This window comes from Pinus tabuliformis, chromosome 5_2, assembly GCF_031772625.1.
Source record: "Pinus tabuliformis cultivar Carrire ecotype Pingquan chromosome 5_2, CPIR1, whole genome shotgun sequence".
In the NCBI taxonomy this organism is placed as follows: domain Eukaryota; kingdom Viridiplantae; phylum Streptophyta; class Pinopsida; order Pinales; family Pinaceae; genus Pinus; species Pinus tabuliformis.
This window is the reverse complement of record NC_142306.1, coordinates 875745613-875772566: the sequence shown is the minus strand read 5'-3', so window position 1 is coordinate 875772566 and position 26954 is coordinate 875745613. Positions and strand designations below refer to the sequence as shown.

At 39.7% G+C, this 26954-nt stretch overlaps 1 pseudogene; it reads left to right on the top strand.

Moving 5' to 3' along the window:
- Nucleotides 1-24495, top strand: part of LOC149162095 (heat shock 70 kDa protein, mitochondrial pseudogene) — a 160874-nt pseudogene extending 136379 nt beyond the window's left edge.
- The last annotated feature ends 2459 nt before the right edge of the window (nucleotides 24496-26954 follow it).

The window sequence follows — 26954 nt, the reverse complement described above, 5'->3', positions numbered from 1 at the left end:
CCAGGTGCACACTTGACCCCGAATCTCTGAAGTTGGTTATGCTCTGATGAGTCCCTGAAGACCTTCTAGATACCCTCCATTTGCTAGCTAGTGGAGACATCTACCAGCTACCTTATGATGACATAAAGGCGGTGTTTAGAAACAATTCTAGGGTAGCCAGAAAAAGAGGTAGGGGAAGTCAACTTTTATCCAGTGCCCCCTTATCCAAAAATGAGTTTGAAAATCAGATGGAGGATCTCAAAAGCGAGATGAGACAGACCATTGCCATGCAAATGGACACCTTGCGAATCCAAAAGAAGAAAGAGGAAGCTGAGAAGGCTTTGGCCATCTTTTGTTCCAGATGCACCAGAAAGCATCCCAGGAACCAATTTCCATTGCACTCTGTAGAAGAGTGTTTTGTCTATGAAGCAGACCATCCTACCAATCAGTGCCAATCCTTACCCAAATTTAAAGCTATGTATCAAGGGGTTGAAGGAGCCATTGAACCACTCTACTTCATGAACCAAAGGAGGCCACATGGACCTCGACCTTACCAGCAGGGAAAGCAAGGGACATCCCAGACTTATTACAACCCCACTCAATCCACTCACATACCTTCATAGGGTCCCCCTGCTCATACTTCATGGTCCAAACCCCCTCCTTGGTTGTATCCATCTCAATACCATAATCAACTTGCTGCTCATTCGTTTCATTCTCATGCTCAGTCGCAACCTCAATGGAATGCACCTCATCAGGGGTGGAGGCCCCAATACAACTCTCCTCCCACTCTTTTTCCTCCACCACCTGCTCAACCACAACCATTATCTCTTGCTCCTCCAAGACAACCCCAAATACCTGCTCAACTAAACCTGAAACTCAATAACAGACAGGCTCAGCAGGTATATACTGGAGAAACAACATGTCCTACCTATGCTATGGAGATTCAGGCGATCAACCTACGATCTGGGAAGGTCCTCCCAGACAACCAACTGTTTGGTCAATTTAGTGTGTTCTAAATTGCTAATTAAAATGTCAATCTGGGATTCATAAACTGACGAAGTGAGGTGTACTATATGTACAAGATAACCATTTTCTTAGTATTTTGTCGTTTTTGAGTTTTTTAGTTTGTTTTTGGGTTTAGCTTCTATGGATTCCCTAGTGTGTGATGGCGAAATTGAAAGTTAAGTATGGATGGTAATGGTGATTTCTACAGTGATTTTCCAAACTTAAAAGTTTTCAAAAAGAAAGCTTCAAACTAACTGTAATGAAATCAATTCTCAAAAGGAAGTAAATGTACCAAACAGTGAACTAGTGACAATGGCCCAGTATCCTTGTTGATGTATGAAAAAGAAAGTAAAAAATGAACTTAAAGCAACTCAAAGACTAAAAGCAAAGCAACTAAATCACACTACTTCAACTCCTGTTCTGATCCTTCACCCTTCAACTCAATCTGTCTATAGGAAGTAATCATAAACAAGCTGAGTAATATGATATCCAAATTGCAGGAAATTAAATTGCATAAAAGGAAACTAAGATTTAACTACTCATTCATATTTCAACTCTTGAAAATGACATAAGTAATTCAATCTCTAACTTGCAGGAAAGCAAACTAAATCATACTACAATAAGTAATATTCTGATTTCTTACTAATAGAGTCACTTGACTATAGAAAGGAAATCATAAACATATGAGTAATATGATGTCTAAGTAGTAGAAAAGTAAATAAGCAAAATGTAATTTGAAAAATGACAGTGCTGGAATTAAACTCAGGAAATGAAAATCAGGAGAAAGGACAAGTTGATCTCATGTCAGTAGTTATCAAAAAAAATATGTAAATCTGCCCAGTCTACCTACAACAAAACCTGTAAAAGAAGCACTGATCAGCTAACAGTTATTAAAGAAAACATAAAGGAAATATAGATAGCAATGAACATAAGAACAACACAATATATATACAAACAATGATTTAAAAATAGTAAATGAAAGCAAGTGAGAAACTATACAAAGCTTTGGTGTACAGGGGCCCTCTGCAACCTCGGCCAATCAATCACTTAGTCACAAATCAGATTTAGAAAAACTGTCTTCTCATGTATTTAAAGTGCAGAAATAAAGCAAAGTGAAATGCAGTACAGTGGGCTGATGACAACAGTCAAAATTACATTTCCAAAAACTAACTATTCAGCGTATATCAACGCGTTATTTATAAGGAAAAGGTGCTGCAACTAATTCCTAGATTTATGCTGCCAAGAGACACGTAAATCTCCTTGACCTGAGATCTAGCGTGATGGTCATCATGACAGTTTTATTCATGGAGTGGTGGCTGCTTGATTCATTTCACGGGATGCTCTCCAGGTGTGCCACTACCTCTGGAAACTAAGGATTGTGCCACACAAACCTTCACGTGGGCAAAACAGAGCCGTGCCACCATAAAACTCCTCATTTGGCCCTTCCTTTGACCATCGTTGACCGCGACCGTTTATGAGTGATTTGGCTGATCTGAGTGGACACATTCCATGTACATGTCACTTGCAGCTTACCCATGTGGCCGGTTTCTCCATTGGACACCTGTAGCATAGCCTTTAACAAAATGGCTGCGGAAACTTGGGCTGGCTGCGGAAAGTGACAAGTTTCCGTAGCTGCTTGAACAAAAATCTAAATCAAACAACAGTCATAAACATAGTTAGGAAACCATTTCATAAGCTCTTTTTAGACTAATATGCAACGATTTGACACCTTGGTGGATGAAGTAAATGGAAAAAGAAGGCTAAAAGTGTATATAGGGAAGTGCAGGTTTGGGACTCAACATACCCCCACTGTGAAGGTGTTGCATGTCCTCATGTAACCAAAATTTAGTCACCCCTCTCTAATCCATATGTTCTGATGCTTCTGCTAGGACATCTAGCCCTCTTTTCTTCTTCTTTGGTGCTACCACCATTCTTGGTTTCCTTATTAGACATCTGAACTTGAGATTGATCAATGCTCTGCTCAACTTTTTGCACTTTTTCTTCAGTTTCTTGTTTTTCTTTTGCCATAGTCCTAAATGGAGCATAGTGTTATCATGAATAATTTTATCTACTTTGCTCTGCTCTTTGAGTGCTTCATTTTCTTGCGTGATATGCCTGTTTAGGACCTCTAATTCAAATACCTCCTATTTTAAGGACTGAACTTGTGCATTTAGTGGCAGAGTGGTACTTGGACCTGCAGCTGATTTTTCTAATGATTCCAAGTAGTCATATACTTCCTGTTGATTGGGGTCTACTTCAGGTGTCTTTCTTGGACTGAGTTCAAAATCTGGTGGAGGAGGAGGACTGCTCTCTAGCTCTGGCCAAGAAGGGCTTTCATCATGTGGAGGACTGATTTCAATGCTTGGCTAAGGATGAGGTGGACTACGACCAGCTGGAGTTTTCTCAGGTGTCTCTCCACCCAAGTCAATGAAGTGGGGTTGTTTTATTTGCATTTTACTCCCTTTTCCTCTTAACCTTGTGCTTCTCCTTAAGTATGGTGGACTAGTACTCTTTTCTTGTATACTCTATTTTCCTTTTGCCTTTTTCTTTGCTATAGCAGCAGCCTGAAGATGTACTAATCTTTCTGACAGTGGTTGATAATCCTCCTCTATGGATTGCTCAGGTGATTGGTAGACTTCTTGGATGGTCCTTTTGCCTTTTTCTTTCTTCTGTTTCTTGTCTTTAGTTCTATCTTCTTCTTCTTTTTGACCAATTTCTTGAGTTTCTATAGTAGGGGAGTCTTGGATTGTAGTACTCTTTTCTCTTCTCCTACTTTTTCTTGGTGTATTTGGTGTGCTACTTTCAGAGGCCTCAGATGGCTCTTGGAAGTAGTTTCTTATCAAGAATTGCTGCCATGTATCTTTGTTTTTCTTTAAGGTCTTCAATAAGAATTTTTATAAGTCCATGATGGTATAGATGAGGGTCTATATTGCCTATGTGTTTTTGGACTGTAATGCTCATCTTCTTCAAACTCAAGAGTAAGAAATAAGGCAAATTAAGAGTCTGATTTTCTAATAAATTCATCAACAGTCTAGCATGGTACATGTACATCGAACCAAAGCGTCCTTCACAAGTGACAAATTTTTGGATAACTAACAGCAGACTAGCCCATTCTTCCTTCAATGCATGAACAAGAATTCCTTTAGTAAACACGGTGGTGTCCATACCTGGGTTTCTTAGCATAATTCTCCATGCCTGTTCATCCATGCTTTTATTTTTGAACCACCTCTCACCTTCCTAAGGTAAGCCTTTGGCAGCTGCTACTGTTGTTTCGGTCACCATGAGCTTCAAATCTCCAATCTCCACTTTCTGACCATCAAATGACTGTGCAAAAGCCTTGGTTACTTCTTTGTTATAGCCTTTAAACCTTTGAATGAACTGTAACCATTTGGCTTTCTTTAGTAAATCCTTGGCTTGAGGGTAACCTTCTAGATATTTCGGTCCTTCTTGCTCTGCCCTTAGTAGTTTTCCCATTCCTTTCTCTGTTTTAAATTTCAACTGAGGATGCAATTGCGTATGAGGATTTTAGCAGAGGAAAGTAGCTCGGTTGCAGGGTTTATGGTAAAAGGCAATGGCTGCAATCGATAGCAGGTAATGAGAATGCTTCAGATTATAGGTGGAATAGAGGATAAGCAGTAGTGAATGGGTTTACAAATTGAAATGCGTGTGTATGAAAGGAAGGTCTTAAATGAAATGGTAAGTGAACGGTAGTGGAGGCGAGATCTTTTTTTTTGAATTAACGACTGCGTATGGGAGATCACATGTTTTAATAGATGGCTGCGAAAAATACGGTGAAGAAGAGCCGTAAAGAGATTGGTCACATCTTATGAGCGCAGGTGGCAAATGAAAGTGCAGTCAACTTGAGTTTAAACCCGAAAACCCATCATGAGACCATTAAGAAATGAATGCATGGTGTATGGAGTAATATCGTGGGATAGGAGTGGGTAATGGAGCTATCATATCGAATCATTGCACATAGTAGAACTTTTCATGGTTTGATAACTATGCATAATCATGACTTTAATTGCTATTTGATAAAAAAATTTGCTCATACCTTTGAAAACTTTGTCATTTCTTGCCCATAGCTTTTAACCAACTGTTCTTTCTTGATGTCTTGGAGATGCTCCATGTCTTCATGGCATTTTCTCACTTACACCTGCATTTTCATGATTTTTGTACTAACATCTTGATTGTGAATTTGAAAAACAGAGTGGTGGTAGCTGCGGAAATCGTTTCTGGCTGTGGAAACTTTTTCTGGTTGCGGAAACTGCTTCCAGCTGCGGAAACTGGGACAGCACCCACTTAGCTCAACAAATATGGTTAGAAAAGAACTAACTGAGTGAAAATAGTCCTTAAAGGAACTTTTATTGATGAAATGAAAATGAAATGAGTGGAATGGAATGAAAATGAAGCGGAGTGAAGTGAAGAGAAAATGTGAATGAGATGGAGATGGAGTGGAATGGCAAATGAGGTGGAGTGAAGATGGAAAGAGAAGGAGAGGAGATTTTTTTTTTGGAAAATATAGAGTGTCAAGTGTCCTTGATTTTCACTCTATATTTTCTGTATAAGACTGCAAATCTATGATTGGTTTTCAGGCTTATACAATTTTTTTTTTTTTTTTTTTAAAGAATCAAAGGCTAGGCTAGTGGGGAAGAAGGATTCTTCTCCACCAGCCTTATTGCAGAATTCTCTTGGAACATCTTGAAAAATTCTTCTTTTGAGAGTGGCTTATGATAAATTTTCAATCGGTGGTCATTCACAAGAAAAGAAATCTGAAATTCATCAATGGTCTTGATTCTTACCGCTCCATTGTTAAAGACTTTGTCAATTTCATATGGCCCAAGCCAATGGGTCTGAAATTTACCCTTAAAGTCTTTGAACTTGGAATCAAATAGTAATGGCCAATCTCCCTCTTGAAACTTTCTCTCTTTGATGTATCTGTCATGCCACTTAGCTCTTTGATGTTGAACTAGATCAATATTTAAATTGCTTCTTGTCTGATCTCATCTAGCTTGTTCAGCTGCTCCATTCTGTGCTTTTGGGCTTCTGATAGATTCATCCCCAACTGGACTGCCATCTTGAAAGTCTTGACTTGAAACTCAATGGGGAGCAGGACTTCTTTCCCATAAACAAGTTCATAGGGAGAATGTCCTGTTGTATTCCTCCATGTAGTTCTGTAGGCCCATAAGGCTTTAGGAAGCCTTTCTACCCAATCTTTTCTATGTAGATGAACAATTTTGGTGATGATGCTCTCAAGAACTTTGTTTGTAGACTCCACTTGGCCATTTTCTTGCGGATGGTAAGGAGTAGATTTTCTGTGCTTGATTTTGTATTCTTCCATCAGCTTCTCCATCAAGTTAGATGTAAATTGACTTCCCTGATCTGTCACAATTTCTCTTGGGACACCAAAACGAGTAAAAATATCCTTAAAAAGAAATTGAACAACTGAATTTTCAGTGGCAAAAGGCAATTCTTTGGCTTCTACCCATTTAGTGACATAATCAGTGCATACCAATATATACTTTTTCTGTTTAGATAGTGGATTAATAGGTCCAATGAAATCTAAAGCCCATTTTTCAAAGGGTTCGATGAGTACCTGTGGTTGTAATGGCATTTCTTTTGAAAGAGTCGGTCTCCCAGCTATTTGGCAACTGTCACACCTTCTGACATATTGTTTTGCATCTTTGAAAAGGGAAGGCCAATAATATCCTAAGGAAAGGATTTTATAGGCCGTCCTTTTGTCAGCGAAGTGTCCACCGCATGGTTCATCATGACATGCCTTGAGGATGTCAGGCATTTCATCTTCCCGAACACATCTTCTGATCACACAATCTAGCCCTGTTTTAAACAATTCATTAGAAATCCATGAATAACTTGAACTCTCCTGAATAATTCTTCTTTTTTCACCAGGAAATAAATGTGGAGGTAGCTTTCCTGTAACCAAATAGTTAGCAATATCTGCATACCAAGGAGTCTTAGTAGTTATTGCAAATAAATACTCATCTGGAAACTTATCCTCTACAGGAGAATCTTCATTAGTATTTTGGATTCTGGACAAGAAATCAGCTACTGTATTTTGTTTCCCTGGTTTATCCAACACAGTAATATTGAATTCTTGTAAAAGTAAGAGCCATCTTGTAACTCTGCCATTAGTAACAGGTTTATTCATGAGATATCTAATTGCAGAATGATCAGTATGGACAAAAGTTTCATAGCCTGTTATATAGTGTCTAAACTTATTGATTGCATGAACAACAGCTAAGAACTCTTTTTCAGTCACAGTATAGTTTAACTCGGTGGGAGTCAAATTTTTAATGGTGTAGTAAATGGCATAAGGAACTAAATCCTTTTGTCCCAACACAGCTCCTAGAGCTGTATCTGAAGCGTCTGTGGAAATATGGAAAGGAAGTTTCCAATTTGGCCCTCTCAAAATGGGTGCTTCAGATATTCTTGTTTTCAAAGTTTCAAATTCAAATTGACAATCAGGATCCCATTTGAATTCATAGTCTTTTGTAAGTAATTTGAAGAGTGGAGATGCTATTTTGGTGAAGTTTTCAATAAATCTTCTATAGTATCCAGTAAATCCAAGAAAACTTCTAACATATTTTTGACAATTTGGAATAGGCAACTTGGAGATGACTTCAACTTTTGATCTATCAACTTTAATCCCATCCCCTGAAATATGATGTCCTAAAACAATCCCTTCAGTAAACATCATAAAGCATTTTTCATGACTCAATGATAGGTTTGTTTCTTTACATCTTAGAAGGACTTTTTCCAAATTCTATAATGCCTCTTCAAACGAATTACCATAAACTGTAAAATCATCCATATAAACCTCTACACAATCATGGATTAGATCAGAAAAGATTCCTAGTACTGCCCTTTGAAATGTTGCGGGTGCATTACATAATCCAAAAGGAAGTACTCAGTAAGCAAAAGTTCCCCATGGACAGGTAAATGTGGTCTTGTCCTGATCTTCAGGTGCTACCTGAATCTGATTATAGCCACTAAAACCATCCAAAAATGAAAAATACTTTTTGCCTGCTAAAGTATCTAATACCTGATCGATAAAGGGTAAAGGAAAGTGATCCTTCAAAGTTGCTTTGTTCAATTTCCTGTAATCAATGCATACCCTCCATTTACCATTCGTTTTAGGTACTATAACCAAAGGAGAAACCCATCGGCTATCTGAAATTGGATAAATGAAGTTTACATTAAGTAGTTTTTGGAGCTCTTCTTTCACTATCTCCCTAAGGTTTTGATTCATCCTTCTCTGAGGTTGTCTGATTGGTCTACTGTTTTCCTCAATGTAGATGTGATGAATGCAAGTCTTAGGGTCAATACCTTTCATATAAGTATATTCCCATGCAAATGCAGTAGAATGTTTTTGCAAGATTTTGGTTAGTTCTTCCTGTTGTGATCTTTCCAAATTTTTGTTGATATTCAATGTTTTACTTGGAAAGATCTGAATGGAGGAACTACCAAACTCTTCCATAGAGAAAATAGACATTTGTCTAGATGATAGATACTCAATGTCAGAATCTAACTGAAATTGTGTGTTAGAAATTGTGTGTGGTCATACTCTGAAGGTGTTTCAAAGTTTTCTAATGTGTTCAGAATTTGACTATCTTCACTGACTTCAGAAATGGTAAAGACATGTTGTATAGTATCCTCATCATCAATCCAATCATTATCTCCTATTTCTGTAATTGATTTTGCTGGAGGATACAGATTGAATTTCTTTGTCGAATTACCATCAGAAATATACATATCCCCAGACCTACAACTAATGAAAGCATCAGTTGTGGCTAGCCAAGGTCTTCCTAAGATGAGAGGGTGTCCTCCTAAATTACTCTTGGAAGTTAAAATCATGAAATCTACTGGATATTCCCAAGAGTCTAAGGAGACCAAAATGTCTTCTAATACACCATCTGGTTTGATAATTGATCGATCTGCAAGTTGCAGTAAAGTCGGTGTAAAAAGAAGATTAGGAAGTTTCAGCTGTTCCATAGTCTGTCTACTCTAGGAAGTTTCAGTTGTTCCATAGTCTGTCTACTCATAATGTTGATAGCAGCCCCTAAATCAATCTAAGTATTTGGAATTTCTACCCCATTGATATTTGTTTTGACAATTGGACTACCGGGATTTACATACTTCTGCATAGTAATTTTTCCCATCATGATATCTGCAATTTTTCCTACCAGGTGGATTCTTCTTGTATCTCTAGGTTTCCTTCCTGGTCTTTTAAGACTCAACTCCTTTATTATTTTTGCTAGAATAGGAATCTCTCTAATGGCTTGTAACAAGGGAATATTAATACAGACATTTTCAATTCATCTAGAAAATCATAGTCAGGCAACAATATTTGTTTTTCCACCCCTTTGTCAATTTGTAATCTTTCAGGAAAAGGAGGTGTGGATGAAGATGCAGGTTGCTCAACTATAGGAGTTGTGGGGGTTAGCTCTTTTTCTTTTTCTTTCTGAGTGCTTGGGTTTTGAAGAGATGCTTCAGAACCTTTATTGGCTTCAAGAGAATCTTCCTCAAAAATACTTTGCTTTTGGGCATCTATAGATGGTTTATCTAAAACTCTACCAGATCTGAGTTGTACATCATTGAGAGGAACAATCATATAGGTAGGAAATTGTTGACCTTCTACCATGTAAGCATTTTGAGGGTTTTTATTATTGGGGTTCGACAATGGCTGGGAAGGAAGTTGATTTGACTTCTGTTGGAATGGAAGCAAGAGTTGAGAATTTGGGTTCTGTTGAGAAGGTTGTTGTTGTTGTTGTTGAAATGGCAATGATAGTTGTGGATTTTGATTTGAAAGTTGTGGGGCTTGTTTGTTTTGAAAAGATGGAGGATATTGATAAAATTGAGCAAATCTCCCATAAGGATTTTGCATGCTTTGTACCCATGATTGAGAAGGATTTTGAGGTTGGGACCAAAGTTGTTGCCAAGGATTCCAATTTGGTGGGGTTTGAATGTTATAGAGTTGTTAAACCCTTGGTTTTGTTGCCCCTGCCAAGGTCTCCTTGCAACGAAACAGAGAGACTCAATTGTATTTGGATCTTCTTGGAAGACAGCTTTGAGCCCAGGAATTGAAGGACAATCCTTGGTCTTATGATTCTCTGAACAAATTGCACATGTTTCTACAACTTTTGCATCCAAGGGACATTCCTTGAGAGCATGTTTCTTTCTACATTTTGGGCAAAAGATGGCTAAAGCTTCAGCTTCAGCTTTCTGCTTATTGTGGATCTTAAGAGTGTCTAGTTGCTCACTAAGACTCCCTAAGATATCAGTTTTGAATTCATCAAGCATATTGCCAATCTCAGCCCTACTTACTGATCTAGTTGCAGATTTGTTTGCTATGATGAGAGAAGGATCTCTATGCCCTTTTTCAGTTTTAGATTTTCCTGTTGAGAGATGGACACACAGCTCTGTTATATCATGAAGTGGAAGTTGAGATATGTCTCCTTTTCCCATCATGTTCAAAATATCTATCCATTCATCTCTAATGGCTTTTAATAGAAGGGCTTTCAGGGTTTCCTCATCTAAGTTACTCATTTTTGCTCTTTTCAGGTTGTATTGGAATCTCTCAAGTAAATCCTCCAAGTTTTCATCTTCTCTTTGCACCATTTTAAATACTTCCTTGTGGTTGGTGGGCATACAATAGTCCAGGTATCTATCCAAAAATGTTTTTTTCATATCATTCCAAGTCCTAATGGATTGAGAGAGTAATCCCATGAACCATTTCAAAGTAGCTCCTTTCAATGTTGAAGGAAACAGTTTGATTTTTTGAGAGTCTTCCAGATAATCATAAGTTCGACACATGACCTCAAACTCAAATAGAAATGTTTCAGGATCCTCATTTCTTAACCCACGGAAGTTTGGGAGGACAGATGGTGAAATATTTTTCATTGTTGCTCGAGAATCCTCATTGACTATAGGAAATCCGAATGAGTTATCTCCATCCCTATTTCCCCCATTGTTACCTCTACCTCCTCCATTATTTCCTCCCCCCCTCCTCTACCTCTACCTCTACCAAATCCGTTAACTACCTCCTCTGTCATGATAGCTTCCTCAAAGATTTCAGAGTCCTCTGGTTCCTCTACTAATGGCGAACGAGGAGGAATTTCTCCCTCTTCTTCCTTGGGTGATTCTACTTCTTCAATTACAATGTGTCTCCCTGTAGAAGGAAAGAAAGGATCTTTTCCTAATTCAGATTCGATGGATGGTGTGGAAGAGTCTCCTAACTCAACTACTGCCTCTTGAATTCCAGGAATCTTAGGGCTAGGAGTGTGGGTTGGAGATGATGGAGGTGTCTCTTGTCTATTCCTTGAAGTAGATGGAGTTGTGAAAATCGAACTCTTGGCTCTAGCTAAAAACCTTCCCCTAGAATCTCTTGCTCTATGCATGTCATTTTTATTTTTCTTCAAGTCAGGCTAATAATTCTCTTTCTGATCTTCCAGGTCACTCTAGGTGCAAGAAGAGAGCATCTCAAGAAACTATTAAACCAATAACTTTCTCTTTTCTGATCCTCCAGATCACGCTAAGTACAAGAGGAGAGCATACTTTGAGAGGTTATCAATTTTCCTTTCTTGAATTTTTTTTTTTTAATAAATTGGCTACCTAGTTTCACTTCCCCGGCAACGGCGCCAAAATGTTTGGTCAATTTAGTGTGTTCTAAATTGCTAATTAAAATGTCAATCCGGGATTCGTAAACTGACGAAGTGAGGTGTACTATATGTACAAGATAACCATTTTCTTAGTCTTTTGTCATTTTTGAGTTTTTTAGTTTGTTTTTGGGTTTAGCTTCTATGGATTCCCTAGTGTGTGATGGTGAAATTGAAAGTTATGGATGGTAATGGTGATTTCTACAGTGATTTTCAAAACTTAAAAGTTTTCAAAAGGAAAGCTTCAAACTAACTGTAATGAAATCAATTCTCAAAAGGAAGTAAATGTACCAAACAGTGAACTAGTGACAATGGCCCAGTATCCTTACTGCTGTATGAAAAAGAAAGTAAAAACTGAACTTAAAGCAATTCAAAGACTGAAAGCAAAGCAACTAAATCACACTACTTCAACCCCTGTTCTGATCCTTCACCCTTCAACTCAAGCTGTCTATAGGAAGTAATCATAAACAAGTTGAGTAATATGATATCTAAATTGCATAAAAGGAAACTAAGATTTAACTACTCATTCATATTTCAACTCTTGAAAATGACATAAGTAATTCAATCTCTAACTTGCAGGAAAGCAAACTAAATCATACTACAATAAGTAATATTCTAATTCCTTACTAATAGAGTCACTTGACTATAGAAAGGAAATCATAAACAGATGAGTAATATGATGTCTAAGTAGCAGAAAAGTGAATAAGCAAAACGTAATTTGAAAAATGACAGTGCTGGAATTAAACTCAGGAAATGAAAATCAGGAGAAAGGACAAGATGATCTCATGTCAGTAGTTATCAAAAAAAATATGTAAATATGCCCGGGCTACCTACAACAAAACCTGTAAAAGAAGCACTGATCAACTAACAGTTATAAAAGAAAACATAAAGGAAATATAGATAACAATGAACATCAAAACAACACAATATATATACAAACAACGATTTAAAAATAGTAAATAAAAGCAAGTAAGAAACTATACAAAGCTTTGGTGTACAGGGGCCCTCTGCAACCTCAGCCAGTCAATCACTTAGTCACAAATCAGATTCAGAAAAACTGTCTTCTCATGTATTTAAAGTGCAGAAATAAAGCAAAGTGAAATGCAGTACAGTGGGCTAATGACAACAGTCAAAATTACATTTCCAAAAACTAACTATTCAGCGTATATCAACGCGTTATTTATAAGGAAAAGGTGCCGCAACTAATTCCTAGATTTATGCTGCCAAGAGACACGTAAATCTTCTTGACCCGAGATCTAGCGTGATGGTCATCATGACAGTTGAATTCATGGAGTGTTCGCTGCTCGATTCAGTTCACGGGCTGCTCTCCAGGTGTGCCAGTACCTCCGAAAACTAAGGATCATGCCACGCAAACCTTCACGTGGGCAAAACAGAGCTGTGCCACAATAAAACTCCTCATTTGGCCCTTCCTTTGACCATCGTTGACCGTGACCGTTTATGAGTGATTTTGTTGATCTGAGGTGACACATTCCATGTACACGTCACTTGCAGCTTACCCATGTGGCCGGTTTCTCCATTGAACACCTGTAGCATAGCCTTTAACAAAATGGCTGCGGAAACTTGGGTTGGCTGTGGAAAGTGACAAGTTTCCGCAGCTGCTTGAACAAAAATCTAAATCAAACAATAGCCATAAACATAGTTAGGAAACCATTTCATAAGCTCTTTTTAGACAAATATGCAACGATTTGACAGCTTGGTGGATGAAGTAAATGGAAAAAGAAGGCTGAAAGGGTATATAGGGAAGTGCAGGTTTGGGACTCAACACCAACCTCCTCCTAAGGAGGATGAAGAGGAGAAACATGAAAGTGAACCAAAATCCATTCCACCCTTTCCTGAGAGACTAACTGGAACCACACAACTGACCCCAGAAGAAACTGAACTTCTGGGACAACTAAAACAGTTATGTGTAAAAATACCCTTTCTCCAAGCCATAAAGGATGTGCCCATATACAACAAGATGATCAAGGAGAAGTTCTTTAAACACCCAGGCAGGTGAGGGAGATATGCCCCAACCAACAATGTCATAGGACAACTGTCTGATCTAATGTTGGGGCAGGTAATTTGTCTGAAGTATCTAGACCTTGGGAGTCCAGTAGTTGATGTCCACATCAATGGCACCATAATCCCCCATACCTTGATTGATCTAGGGGCTACCATTAATGTGATGACCAGGGACACTATGCTCAAGCTCAACCTTCAGGGTTCCCTAAGAAATACCTCGACAGTAATGCAGTTAGCAGACTGCTCCACCGTGACCCCCAAGGGGATTGTGGAAGATGTCATGGTCTCTATTGATTCCTGGGAGTACCCCATTGATTTTTTGGTTCTCCAACCAAAGGCAAAGCTCACTGGGTACCCTCTCATCCTGGGAAGACCTTGGTTGGCTACTGCAGATGCCTATATCAACTACTGAGTTGGGAACATGACAATCAAGAATGGGAATATGTCCAAGCAGCTAGTCCTCTATCCTCCTGCCCAACCTCTACTGGAGCATGATTTACCCCTTTGGTTGGAGGAGGAAGATGAGTATGAAGTCTACTCCGCACCATTGTTCACAGTAGAAACTACCATGGGGGGTCCACAAACTGAGGATGATCTTATCGAAAAACTTGATCAAAAATCCACCCCCCAGTGAATTGCCATTAGAAGAGTTGGTGGAAGAAACCAAAGCCAATGCTTCAGTTGATCTCTATGTGGCTGACCCAACCTCTCTCCGAGTTAAGAATTTGGAATTTGGCCTAGAAAGAACCTTGAGGATCAACATAGCCCTATCCACCTCTTAGGAGAAAGAGCTATGTAGCTTATTGAAAAATCACTTGGATGCTTTTACTTGGAGTTATAAGGAGATGAAGGGAGTCCACCCTTCTATCTGTACTCATCAAATTTACATCAAGGAAGATTGTAAGCCAGTTAGGCAGCTTCAAAAGATAATTAATCCAACCCTCAAGGACATTGTCAAAGAAGAACTGCAAAAGTTGCTGGATGTAGGATTCATCTACCCCATCTCTAAAAGTGAATGGGTTTCTCCTTTGGTGCTACTGCAAAAGAAAAACGGGAAGTGGAGAATCTATGTAGATTATTGGGAACTGATCAAAGCTACAAAGAAGGACCATTTCCCTTTGCCTTTCATAGATCAAGTGTTAGATGGCCTGGCAGGGAAGAATTTTTTCTCTTTCTTAGATGGGTTTAGCGGGTACAACCAGATCCAAATCAGCTTGGAAGGCCAAGACAAGACCACTTTCACTTGTCCATGCAATACCTTTGCCTACCGGATCCTTCCCTTTGGGTTGTGCAACGCTCCTACCACTTTCCAGAGAGCAGTACTGAGCATATTTTCTGAGTTGGTTCATGATTCAGTGGAAATCTATATGGATGAATTTACCCCTTATGGTTCCAACTTCCAAGAAGCATTGACTAACCTGGGAAAAGTTTTAGCCAAGTGTATTGAAATGAACTTGTCCCTCAGTTCTGAAAAAAGTGAATTCCTGATGACTGAAGGGACCGTGATAGGTCATACAATTTCTCAGCAAGGATTACAGGTGGATCCCAACAAGATTGCTATTATCCAAAGGGTCCCACCTCCTCAAAAGGTAAGAGATGTTTGGAGTTTTCTAGGCTTAGCAGGGTATTATAGAAGATTCATTAAGGATTTTAGCAAGCTAGCCTCTTTGTTGTTTGGTATTTTAGGGAAAGATTTTGAGTTTATATGGACTGGAAACTGTCAAGAGGCTCTGGATGCCTTGAAAGGTAAGCTGGTAACTGCCCCAATCTTGAGAGGTCCAAACTGGGCCCTACCTTTCCACATTCACACAGATGCCTCGAACAAAGCTATAGGAGTAGCCCTAGGACAAGTTGAAGAGAAGCTATCATATGCCATATACTTTGTCAGTAAAAACCTGTCCAAGGCAGAATTAAACTACACGGTAATCGAAAAAGAGCTCCTAGCTGTAGTCCATTCCTTGAACAAGTTCAGACACTACATCACTAGTTACCAAACATTCGTACATACTGACCATGCTGCAATTAGGTATTTTATGAATAAACCAGATGTAAACGTTTGTATCATTAGATGGTTACTTTTGTTACAACAATTTGATTTGACTATTGTTGATAAACTTGGTAAGGAAAATGTTGTTGGTGATTTTCTGTCTAGACTGGATCTGCCTGCAGGTGAAGAAGGAATGGTGGATGATCAAATTCCAGATGAACACTTATTTCCTATTTCAGTACTCCCTCCATGGTTTTATGATATAGCAAATTACTTGGTTTCAGCACAGTTTCCGCCACACCTGTCCTCAAACGAGAAGAGCAAGATCATGAGGAAAAATGCCCCATTCACTTGGATTGGGCAAAATTTGTTCAAACTTGGCCCAGATCAGATTTTGAGGTGATGTGTCAGGGAGGAGGAAGTCTTTGACATCCTCTTAAGCTGTCATGATGGACCTTGTGGGGGCCACTTTGCAGCAAAGAGGATTTCTTTCAAGATTTTGCAGGCAAGTTACTATTGGTGCACTCTCCATCAAGATGTTAGGAGATACATCAGCCAATGTGATTGATATCAAAGGATTGGGAAACCGACTCCAAGGGATGAGATGCCCCTACAACCTCAAGTGACTTTTGAGCCATTTGAGAACTGGGGCATGGACTTTGTGGGTCCTATCAATCCTCCCTCAAAACAAAAGTCTTACATCATTGTGTGCACGGACTACCTGACAAAGTGGGCAGAAATAAAGGTAATAAAAGAAGCAACAGAGGAAAAAGTAGTTGAGTTACTAAGGGAAAATATCTTCTATAAGTTTGACTACCCAAGAGAGTTAGTTACAGATCAAGGGAGTCAATTTACCTCCAATTTAGTTGAAGACCTACTCACACACCACAAGATTAAGCACAGAACTTCCACCCCTTATCACCCCCAAGAAAATAGATAGGTGGAAGTCAGTAACAAAGATTTGGAGGAGATTTTGACTAAGGTGGTGACCAGCAGCAGAAAATATTGGGCATAGCGATTGGTTGAGGTCACCTAGGCCTATAACACTACTTGGAAAACTACCACAGGTTTCACCCCCTATGAGCTGGTCTATGGGAAGAAGGCTTTGCTGTCCATAGAATTTGAATATAACACATTAAGGCTGGCAGCTTAGCTGGACCTAGACCTCAGCCATGCACAAAAAGAAATATTGCTTCAGCTAAGTGGGTTAGATGAATAGAGAATGCAGGCCCTTCTCCACTCAGAGGTAGTCCAGCTTCAAAGAAAAATCTGGCATGACCGACACCTCAGAGAGAAACAATTTCAGCTGGGAGATTGGGAACTACTGTATGATTCAAGGTACAAAGATTTTAAGAGAAAGCTGAGAACCAGATGGCTAGGACCATATACAGTGGAAAAATGAAATGACAATGGTTCAGTCCTTATCCAGACCATTGATGAAGAAGCCATCCCCATGCTCGTCAATGGGCATCGATTGAAAATCTACAGGAAGCCCCTTTCTAGGCAATAGTTAATTGAAACTCTGGGTAAATCAGTGCTAGTAGTGGAGCAGGTCCTTGTCTCCACTCCACCCACACCCTGAGCAGAAGCAAGAAAAAAAATAGAAAAAAGAGAAAAAAGGAAAAATAGAATAAAAGATCCCTGGGTGAAAACCTCTTGGAGGCGCCCAGGGTAGGCAGTGAGGGTGAAAACCTCCTGGAGGTGCCCCAATTGTCTCAAAAAAAAAGAAAGGAAAAAAGAAAAAGAAGAAAAATCTAACTCTTTTGAATAAATTGCAGGTTGCAAGAAGGTCATTGCAGACAGGTTGCACAAGAGGAAAAGACATGACAGGCTACATGCACCCTTTACAGTCCATCACACCATCACTGCTATCCTTTCCCAAGTTTTTGACCTCGTTTGTTATGAAATTACGCATTCTACAGGAAACTCTGCGTTTCCTAAAAGAGGATCCTGTAGAAATTCCGGGAAGGCCAAAATCCTTTTTAAAATAGAACACAAGGGTTGGAAATTTGTCTGGCAGCATTGTGAACCTCTTTACCATCATCCATCTTCCAATTTCGCCATTCCATCCCTGTGTACCGTCCTCTCCACTCATCTTTGTCCCTGCACAGCCACATGCAGATATTCTGTTTCTGTCATCCCGCAAATAGACAACAAAAATAAAAAATGACAAATCAAGGCAGCAGCAGTTTCACTCCTACCTGATACCCTCTAGGAGTGATTTCTTCTCAGTCGAGACCTCCTTCAACAGTTTTAGCCCTGCCCATGTATTAGATTTAATTTCAAGAGGATAAGTAGCTACAAGAAATCCTACAGGATTCCTGTAGCAGCTGATCCATGTGAAAAATATAATGCAGAGACAGGGCCAACGCAGCAGGACGTATGAAGAGTAAAGTTGAATGGGAGATCATCAGGAAAAAAACCAAGGCCGAGCATGCAGAGTGCAAGCAGCAATAGCAATGGGGAAACAGAGTGCCAAAATCTGAAACCTGCATAACACACCAGCGACTGAGCAGGTAAGTGCCTAAACCTGTTCCTCGATTGCATGAATAATATTTTAAAACTGCATGAACTATGGAATGGTCAATTACGTGGAATCGGTGGCCAGCTAACTGGCCACCCTCATTCAATTCGCACCCTTTCACAGAATTCAGTTGAGCCACGTCCAAATTCGAATTGCTGATTAGATACGTAGCCAGGACATATGGCATGTCAACTTTGGAAGAAGGCATTTGAAACGGTAGTGGTGGCGGTGGATAATGGGAGTAAGGGAGGTGATGGCAGTCAGGCAGCGTGAGGAACTATAATGACACTGGCATTAGACCAATGGTCTAGATGGGGATAACGTACCCATCCGGCCACCTCATCTCCTCACTGTGGGTTACGCCAACAGTTAAGTACAATGCACTCCAAGCCTCCACCACCCTTTTGGTTCATTTGCATGTTACGAAGCTCTCGACTGCAACGTTCATCTACCACCTCTAGAGCAGCAAACCAGTCATCCTCTGCCAGTTTTCTGTCAGTTTTTTTGTAACCCTCTTCCCTATCGGGCTCTACAAGAGCCTTGCTGCATTCTACAAGAAGCCGGATAATTTCTACAGGTAAGTCAGAGAGCAGCCAGTAGAAGGAAAACCCGAGATTTTTATGAGAATTCAAGCTTAAAACAAGGTAGGCTCAGGAAACCTCTCTGCATAGGACTTATTTGTGTAAGGTGGTGGATTAAAAACACAGAATTGGATTGGGAAAAAGGAGAATGAAGTTTGAAATTTTGTCTGCATATTTTCCCTGAGTTCTACATAGTTCCCTGTTTTTTCTGCATTCGAAGTCTATCTTCCTCTTTTTCGTATTCTGCTGTAAAGAAAACACTTGCAATTGTGGGAACCAACCTATGTGAAAAAAAGAAAAAACCGAAATTGCATATCTTTCTATTCTCTGAAAAAACCTGCGTTATTTATTTTATGTTCTGTCAATTCTCTCCACAAGTAGAAAATCAAATGTGGGGTAAGAGCAGTTGGAAACAAGGGATATATTGCAATCTAGTGTTGTGAGAAGAAGCACTGAAACTCCTCCTACAGTTCTAAAAAAAACAAAATTCAACTGTCCCTTTGTCTCTGATTTTATTTGAAATTGTTGTTTTTCTCCTCACTTAAGCACGTCAAAAACTACTCAGCATCATGCCAAGAGGGTTTATGAGGAAGGAGCCTTTGAACTTGAACCAACTACATGAGCATCGTGAGGTGGTGGCCCTCTTCACCAGGGCTAATTGGATGATTTTCTTTGAAAGAATACATGGGTATGCTGATGAAGTAACTGAAGAATTTCTGATGGCCTTAAGACCCCATTCGAAAACACATGCCACAGTCAGTTTTAGGGGTCTGTCCCTAGAACTCACTCCTGGTTTTATCAGTCGAATTGTAGGCCTACCACCTGGGCTCCCTTGGAGCAAGAAGGAAAATGCATTAGGACAAGTGGCCAAGAAGACATTTTTTCAACCTGGGGAGGATCCTGTAGAGGATAAAAACGGGGTTAGAAGGACAAGATTACCTCCTCGATGGGACGAAGTTAGCTACCAAATAATGAAATACATCACTTGTGAAGGAAGGTTCAACATTGTTTATGGTTATCACTTTAGGTTACTACATGAATTGAGGTATGGGATGGACCTGCCTCTAGTTAAAAAGATGAGTCTCCCATATTTCCTCCTCCAGTCTTTAATAGAATGTAGTACCAAGATAAATGCAGGAGTCCCAAATCAGCTGGCCCACCATGGGCTCATCAGACTGCTGGTAGAAGATGCCTTACATACCTATACCATTCCGATAGCTTGGGACATTTTCATAAATATGTCCAGAGATGATGATATCAAAACTTTGGCTGAGGGTATGAGCCCCTCTGGTAGTAAGGAAGAGGAAGAGGAAATTGAGGAAGCAGTGCATGAAGAGACACCACCTATTCAGATAGAGGAAGAGTAGGAAACAGAGGAGGAACATGAAGCAGAAGAGAAACTTGAGAAACCCACTACAGAAAAGAAGACCACCCCAAAGGCAGAGAAAAGGAAAAGAACAGAAAGTGAGAAGAAAAAGCCTAAGAAAGTCCAAAAAAAGACTGCCACAAGCAAAGCAAGAACCCAGAAAGAAAAAGAGAAACCATTGCTAGAAACAACAGAAATAGTAGGCACGGAAAAGACAACAGAAGATGAAGGGGAGCAACAACAGGAAGAAACATCCCCTGATACATTGGCAAAAGAAGCAGTAGCTGTGCTAGCTATCTTAAGCACTCCAACAAAACAAAAAGGAAAAAGAGAAAAAGTAGCATCCATGTACTTTAAAGCTAGAAGGAGCACCAGGATAAAGGTGGGCAAGCCCCAGCCACCATCAAAAGAACCTATCATAATCCCCTATTGAGAAAAAGGAGGAATCCCCCTCCAAAATATCTATCACTTATGAGAGAGGAAGTCCCAAAACTTCCACTTGGAAGGAAAGAATCAGACTGTTGGACACCAACACAGTTCTATAGGAAGTCAGGACCTTTCTACAGGAAACGTTGTCCAAGCTAAAGGAGACTGAAAAAATGGAAGAGGAGGCAGCGAAATAGTCACATGAGGAAGACAAGACCGAGGAGATACCTGAACCGAGCCCTCAGCCTAATTTTGGCTCATATTACAAATTGCTAGATGGTGGGAAGATCATCCCACAGAAATTCACTATACCACTTTTCTTTGAATTAGAGCAAGAAAGAATTAGAACACACACTTGGATGAAAATTGCTAAATCCAATGGAGTTGCAGATATAGGCCACATGGAAGAATAGCTGAAAGAATTAAAAAGGGAGTTGGCAATGGTGAGACACACTGAAAGCATTAAAAAAGCCCAGCTGCAGGAGGAAAATGCATTGTTGAAAAAGTAGTTACAACAACAACAAACTCAAAGGGTAGACATAACACAAGTTTCTGAAGAACAACACCTACAGGAAGGTCCTCTAGAAGGATAGGAAACAACACAGGAACATCAGCCAAGGGAAGAGACACACCCTGATGTGGAAATAATGATAAAACAACAACAAGAGAGGGAGTCTCAGGAAGCAGCTGAAATACTGATGTTGAAACAACAGTTGCAAGAGAGAGAAGCCCAGATGGCCTGCATGGCCAGCTGGGCAATGGAAGCCTTGCAATGTAGACAATTGGCCAGATCTTATGCATTGTATCTTAAGGACCAATGGCTTCAGTTTCAAATCAAAACAATGGACCAAAGGGGCACAATCCCTTTCCAACATTATGGTCAGTTTATGCACCTGTGTGCCACTAGTTCAGCCGAGGACAAGGCCAAATTAGTAGAGTTTTACTTACATAACATGGCACTCCCTGATATGAACTTTTGGGACCCCAATTCTGCATTAGGAGATGTACAGCTCATGGCTATGGCTTCCTGGATGAGCCATGAGGAAAAAAGGGTAGTGGAAGTTTAGCAAATCATGGCCAAAGAACTAAATGAGCCCCTGCTAATGAAGGCAAAACCAGAAGACCCCTCATCTCTAATATATGCTCATCAACACCTTGCCAACAACCCTCAAGTTCTTCCAGATTATGTCGAAAAGCAAGTGCAAGCCATCACCCATTTTGAGGATATGGAAAGATTATTTGGTGATGATTGCCTTCATGCTTGTATGAGGAGATGGAATACACTATCCCACATCTTAAAGATCAGTGAGTATCACTCCCCAACCAGAATGAGGGAGGCTTTGGCAAGAGTGCCCCTTTATAAACAATCAATGCAAAACCTGAAGGGCAATTGGATTGGCCTAAAGTTCAGTCCCCCATTACTCTTAGGAATACTGGAAGGGGTTAAGGAGGAATAAGAACAACAGCAGTGGGAGGAGGTAGAAAAAAAAGCAGGCTTTCATGACAGAGAAGAGGACATCACCTCAGAAGCATGGGATGTAAGGGAAGCTGTTAAGGCCATCAAGGATGAAGAACTAGATTAGTTGCTCAGAGGATGAGCAACCCATTCAGCAGGGGGTGATGATGAGCCCCAGAAATGAGTAACTATATGGGCTCATTTTTCCTATTGTTTCCATTTAATCCACCATTCTCCATAGTTTTGTGCATGTTTTTTAATATATTTATGTTAATTGAGTGAATGGGGATAATCATTTTTCCATGAAGTCTAATGAGTGTTTATTGCAGATTTTTTGACATTTTTGGACCAAGACCAGGCATTTATGAGCAGATTGACAGCCAAAACTCAAAGAAACCAAGATGAGGACTTATAGGAAGGGTGTCTCTTGCATTAATGACCCCTTGCTCGAGTTATCCACCAGCAGGTCAGAGTTCAAAGGCCACCACATCGATGATCACAAGGGCAGCCGAGCAGGTCTAATGAAGTGCTGTTATCTGCAAGTTTTGGCAGCCGAGTTCCTAAAGTTGAGGAGGACTGTTGGGAGTCCTCAAGTTGTATAAAAAAGAAGGCCTTAGGCCTTAGTAGGTTAGCTATTGAATAGTCTATTTTCACACTTTAGTGCAGCTCTGCATTTAGCTCATTTTCGAGCTCTTTTTGTAAACAGTTTTGTGATAAGACTAGTATTTTTTGATCAATGAAGATGAATTCAGCCTTGAACCAGAACTGATCTTTCTAAGGGGGCTATAGCTCTTGGTGTTGGGCCCAACCCAAGTGCCCAGTACCTATTTCTTGTATTTATAAGTGTTTTCTTCTTTCATTCATGAAATAATTTCTGTTATTTACATTAAATCTTGTTTCATTACTTAGTTGTTTTCGATGATTATGTTATCACTTAAGAATTCTGATTTCCAAACTGTTCACATTAGTTTGATGCTCTGTCCCAAGACCTATTTTTCAGCCAGAACAGAAGCTTATATCTCATGTCATCTTCACTTACCATTATATCGGCAATGCAAGAAAAAGGAGGTGAGATACATCAGAATGGTTAACAGGCAACTGAGAGCTGGGATTAGAAGCAAGAAGAAACAAATTGAAGACTTAAAGATACAGTTGAGAAAACTAAAAGAATCTCCATAAAGAAATTTCACTTCAAGTAAGGATATGTTTCAGAGTTTTGATGGTTTTGCTTGGTATTAATCTTTTCAAACGTTCCCATTCAGATTTGGAGGTTTTAACAGTAAAGTGCTTAAATAGCAAAGTTTTGGGTTGAAACTGTGATTTTTGAAACAATTCAGCAGTTTTGTAGCGCGCTGCGAAACTGCTGACGGTGATAATTAAATCTCAGCAGTTTCGTAGCGCGCCACGAAACTACTGAAGCTAAATAATCCAATCTCAGTCACTAGTTTTGAACTGCAAGTGGAAATGTTGAAAAGGGAATATCTTCAAGGGATTGTGCAAAATTATCAATCTTCAGCAAAGTTAATACAGGTGGAGGAAACATATATTCGAATGCAACTTTAAACTTTTGTCATAAAGTGAACACATTTACTACAATCAAAAATATGTCAGGCAGCCTGGAGGAGCTTTTGTCTTCACACATGGACAAAGGTTGACAGCACACAAAGACGTGGCATTCTGATATTTTTGTATAATCAAAGGAGAAGTACATGTTACAGTGTATTACAAAACTTGTTGCAGCTCGCAATGAACTCAGAAGTTATTACAGCCAGGGTATAGATGACAAGGAGAATGCTATTCTTGTTTATGGTAGAGGTTGGAGAAATGCCGTGGTAAAGGTGTGAACCCCGATGAGGCCGTTGCCATGGGTGCTGCCATTCAGGGTGGTATACTTCGTGGTGATGTGAAAGAGTTACTTCTTCTTGATGTTACTCCTCTGTCGTTGGGAATTGAAACTCTTGGTAGTGTATTTACACGGCTTATCAATAGAAACACCACAATTCCAACAAAGAAAAGTCAGGTGTTTTCAACTGCTGCAGATGGTCAAACTCAGGTAGGAGTGAGAGTATTGCAAGGTGAGCGGGAAATGGCTTTAGATAATAAGTTGCTTGGCGAGTTTGAGCTTGTTGGCATTCCACTAGCACCCAGAGGTGTACCTCAAATAGAGGTTACCTTCGACATTGATGCAAACGGTATTGTGTCTGTATCTGCTAAAGACAAAGCCACGAATAAGGAGCATAATATCACTATCCGGTCATCTGGAGGACTGACAGAAGACTAGATACAGAAAATGGTGAGAGAGGCTGAGATGCATGCTCAAAAAGATCAGGAAAAGAAGGCATTAATCGATGCTAGAAATGCTGCAGACATCACGATATACTCAGTAGAGAAGAGTTTGAGCGAATATAAAGACAAACTTTCTTCAGATGTCATTCCTGAAATAGAGTCAGTTGTAACAGGCTTCATTATTTGAATTACGTGGAATATTATGTACAGAACCATTCCGAATTCCATTTGTTGGGAAGGTGGATATATGTTGCTTTGACAAAACTGGCACTCTTACAAAAGATGACATGGAATTTCGAAGAATTGTTGGTCTTGATGGCAGTTTAAATTTAGAAACAGACATGAATAATGTGCCAGAGCGTACTTTGAAAGTTTTGTCTGTGTGCCATGCTCTGGTGTTTGTGGATAACAAACTGGTTGGTGACCCTCTAGAAAAGGCAGCACTCAAAGGAATTGATTGGATATATACTTCTGATGAAAAAGCAATGCCTCGGAAGGGTAATGGACAACCTGTGCAGATATTGCAAAGGGTGCTCCAGAAACCATTCAGGAGAGGCTGACAGATATAGCCCCAGGATATGTGGATACCTACAAGCACTATACTCGGCAAGGATCTCGAGTTCTTGCCCTTGCATACAAGCATCTTCCTGAAATGGCGGTTGGTGAGGCTAGGATTTTAGATAGAGAGACTGTGGAGAGTGGATTTACTTTTGCAGGATTTGTGGTATTTAATTGTCCTATTCGTGTTGACTCTGCCGACATCCTTAAGGAACTTAATGAGTCGTCATATGATTTAGTGATGATCACAGGTGATCAAGCTTTGACAGCTTGTTATGTTGCGGGTCAAGTTCACATTGTTTCACAACCTCCTTTAATCTTGACTCCAATTAAGAACAGTGAAGGGTTCGAGTGGATTTCACCTGATGAGATGATGAAAATTCCTTACTGTGAAGCTAATGTGGAGGAATTGTCAGTTTCCCATGATCTCTGTGTAGGTGGTGATTGTTTCATGATGTTGCAACGTACGAATGCTATACATTCAGTGATCCCATATGTGAAGGTTTTTGCAAGAGTTTCCCCTGAGCAGAAAGAACTCATATTGAAAACTCTGAAGACAGTGGGAAGAATGACATTAATGTGTGGAGATGGTACAAATGATGTTGGTGCTCTCAAACAAGCTCATGTTGGTGTAGCTCTTTTAAATGAAATCGTACCTGCCCAATCATCCCAAAACTCTACGTTGGCACAATCGTCAAATTTTGGGGCAGGTAAACCCATAAATCAAGGGAGTAAGGTGCTTAAGCCATGGACAGTGGCGATCATTTAGCTATGAAAAGAAGACTGTGTTTTTGAAATTACACAGCAGTTTCGTAGCACGCTACGAAACTGCTGTAACTGCATGTTACAATTCAGTTGATCAATTTCTGATTGACAAAGCGGCAAATCTTTTTGAAAGGTTTTGTCATCACACAGGTATATGCAAACGGTGGAAAACACATCAAAGACGTGGCAGTTTGCTCCATTTTGGGGTAATTAAAAGATAAAGGATATACTTCGTTGGATCCGGACATGTTCAGGCAGACTAAAGACCGATACACAGGGACAGTTTCATATGTTTCAGGGTATTGGAAAGGATGTGTCATTAAAGATCAAACATGGAGCTTTGAACATCCATTACAGTCCAACTGAAGGGGAGCATATGTCAAAGAACGAGGATCCTTGCAATTAAAGCCATCATGCATGAAATATGGAGTTAGAGTCATAGTTGATTTAGATCTCTTAAAAAACTCTAGTTAGCACTTTGTTGTATTTATTAGTTGGTTAAATGGTTGATAGGTGTCATTAGAAGTAGTTTTCGAATTCCCCTCATGCTGGAGGAGGAATCTCGATCAGTTAGAATAAGAAATCTATATATAGCTGAAACAACAAGGTAATCGTGGTTGGAAAATTTTGTGATACCGCTGGTATTTGGCTTATGTAAAGACTCATTTCAGTAATATAATTTTGATTTTACTTCTCAGGATTCATGAAGGATTTCTCATATTTAGAATGTGTGATGTTGTCCTTTCCTTAGTTTTGTTTGCAGTGGTATGGATGTATAATCACTCAGAATTCACTGAATGTGCTCTGATTTCCTGTATGCATCTATAAACTGTGTGGTTCTATATGAGTGTATGTTCTGAATATTCAAATGCTGAATGCCCTGACTTCCATGTAAGGTCAAGATCTTTGTTATGTTGAGGTGTTGTTGACTCCATAGGCCTAATGGATAGTTGTTTAATATGTTTCCAACATTCATATTTGTTACAGTTGTTTCACAAGAGTTAGCCATCTTATCTTAATCAAAATCATTAACCCATCTAGAGAGAGCCCTCTCAGGTTGAGGAGGCTAAGCCTCAGCCTAAAGTATGTTTGAAATAGTTACTTAGAGTCAACCTGACCAGCAGCCTATCAGGGTCTGATTTTGAGATAACATTTTGGTGCGTCTGCCCGGAGCCTGAAGATTATTCATTCCCGAAATCATGAAGCTGAACTTCTGAAGGTAGCAGGAGCTCAAAAATCTTTTTGAGGTTGCAAATCTACCTTGGCGACTCCATTGTTGAAGAATTCGAAATTCATAGATTGATGGTGATTCCACTGGAGTTA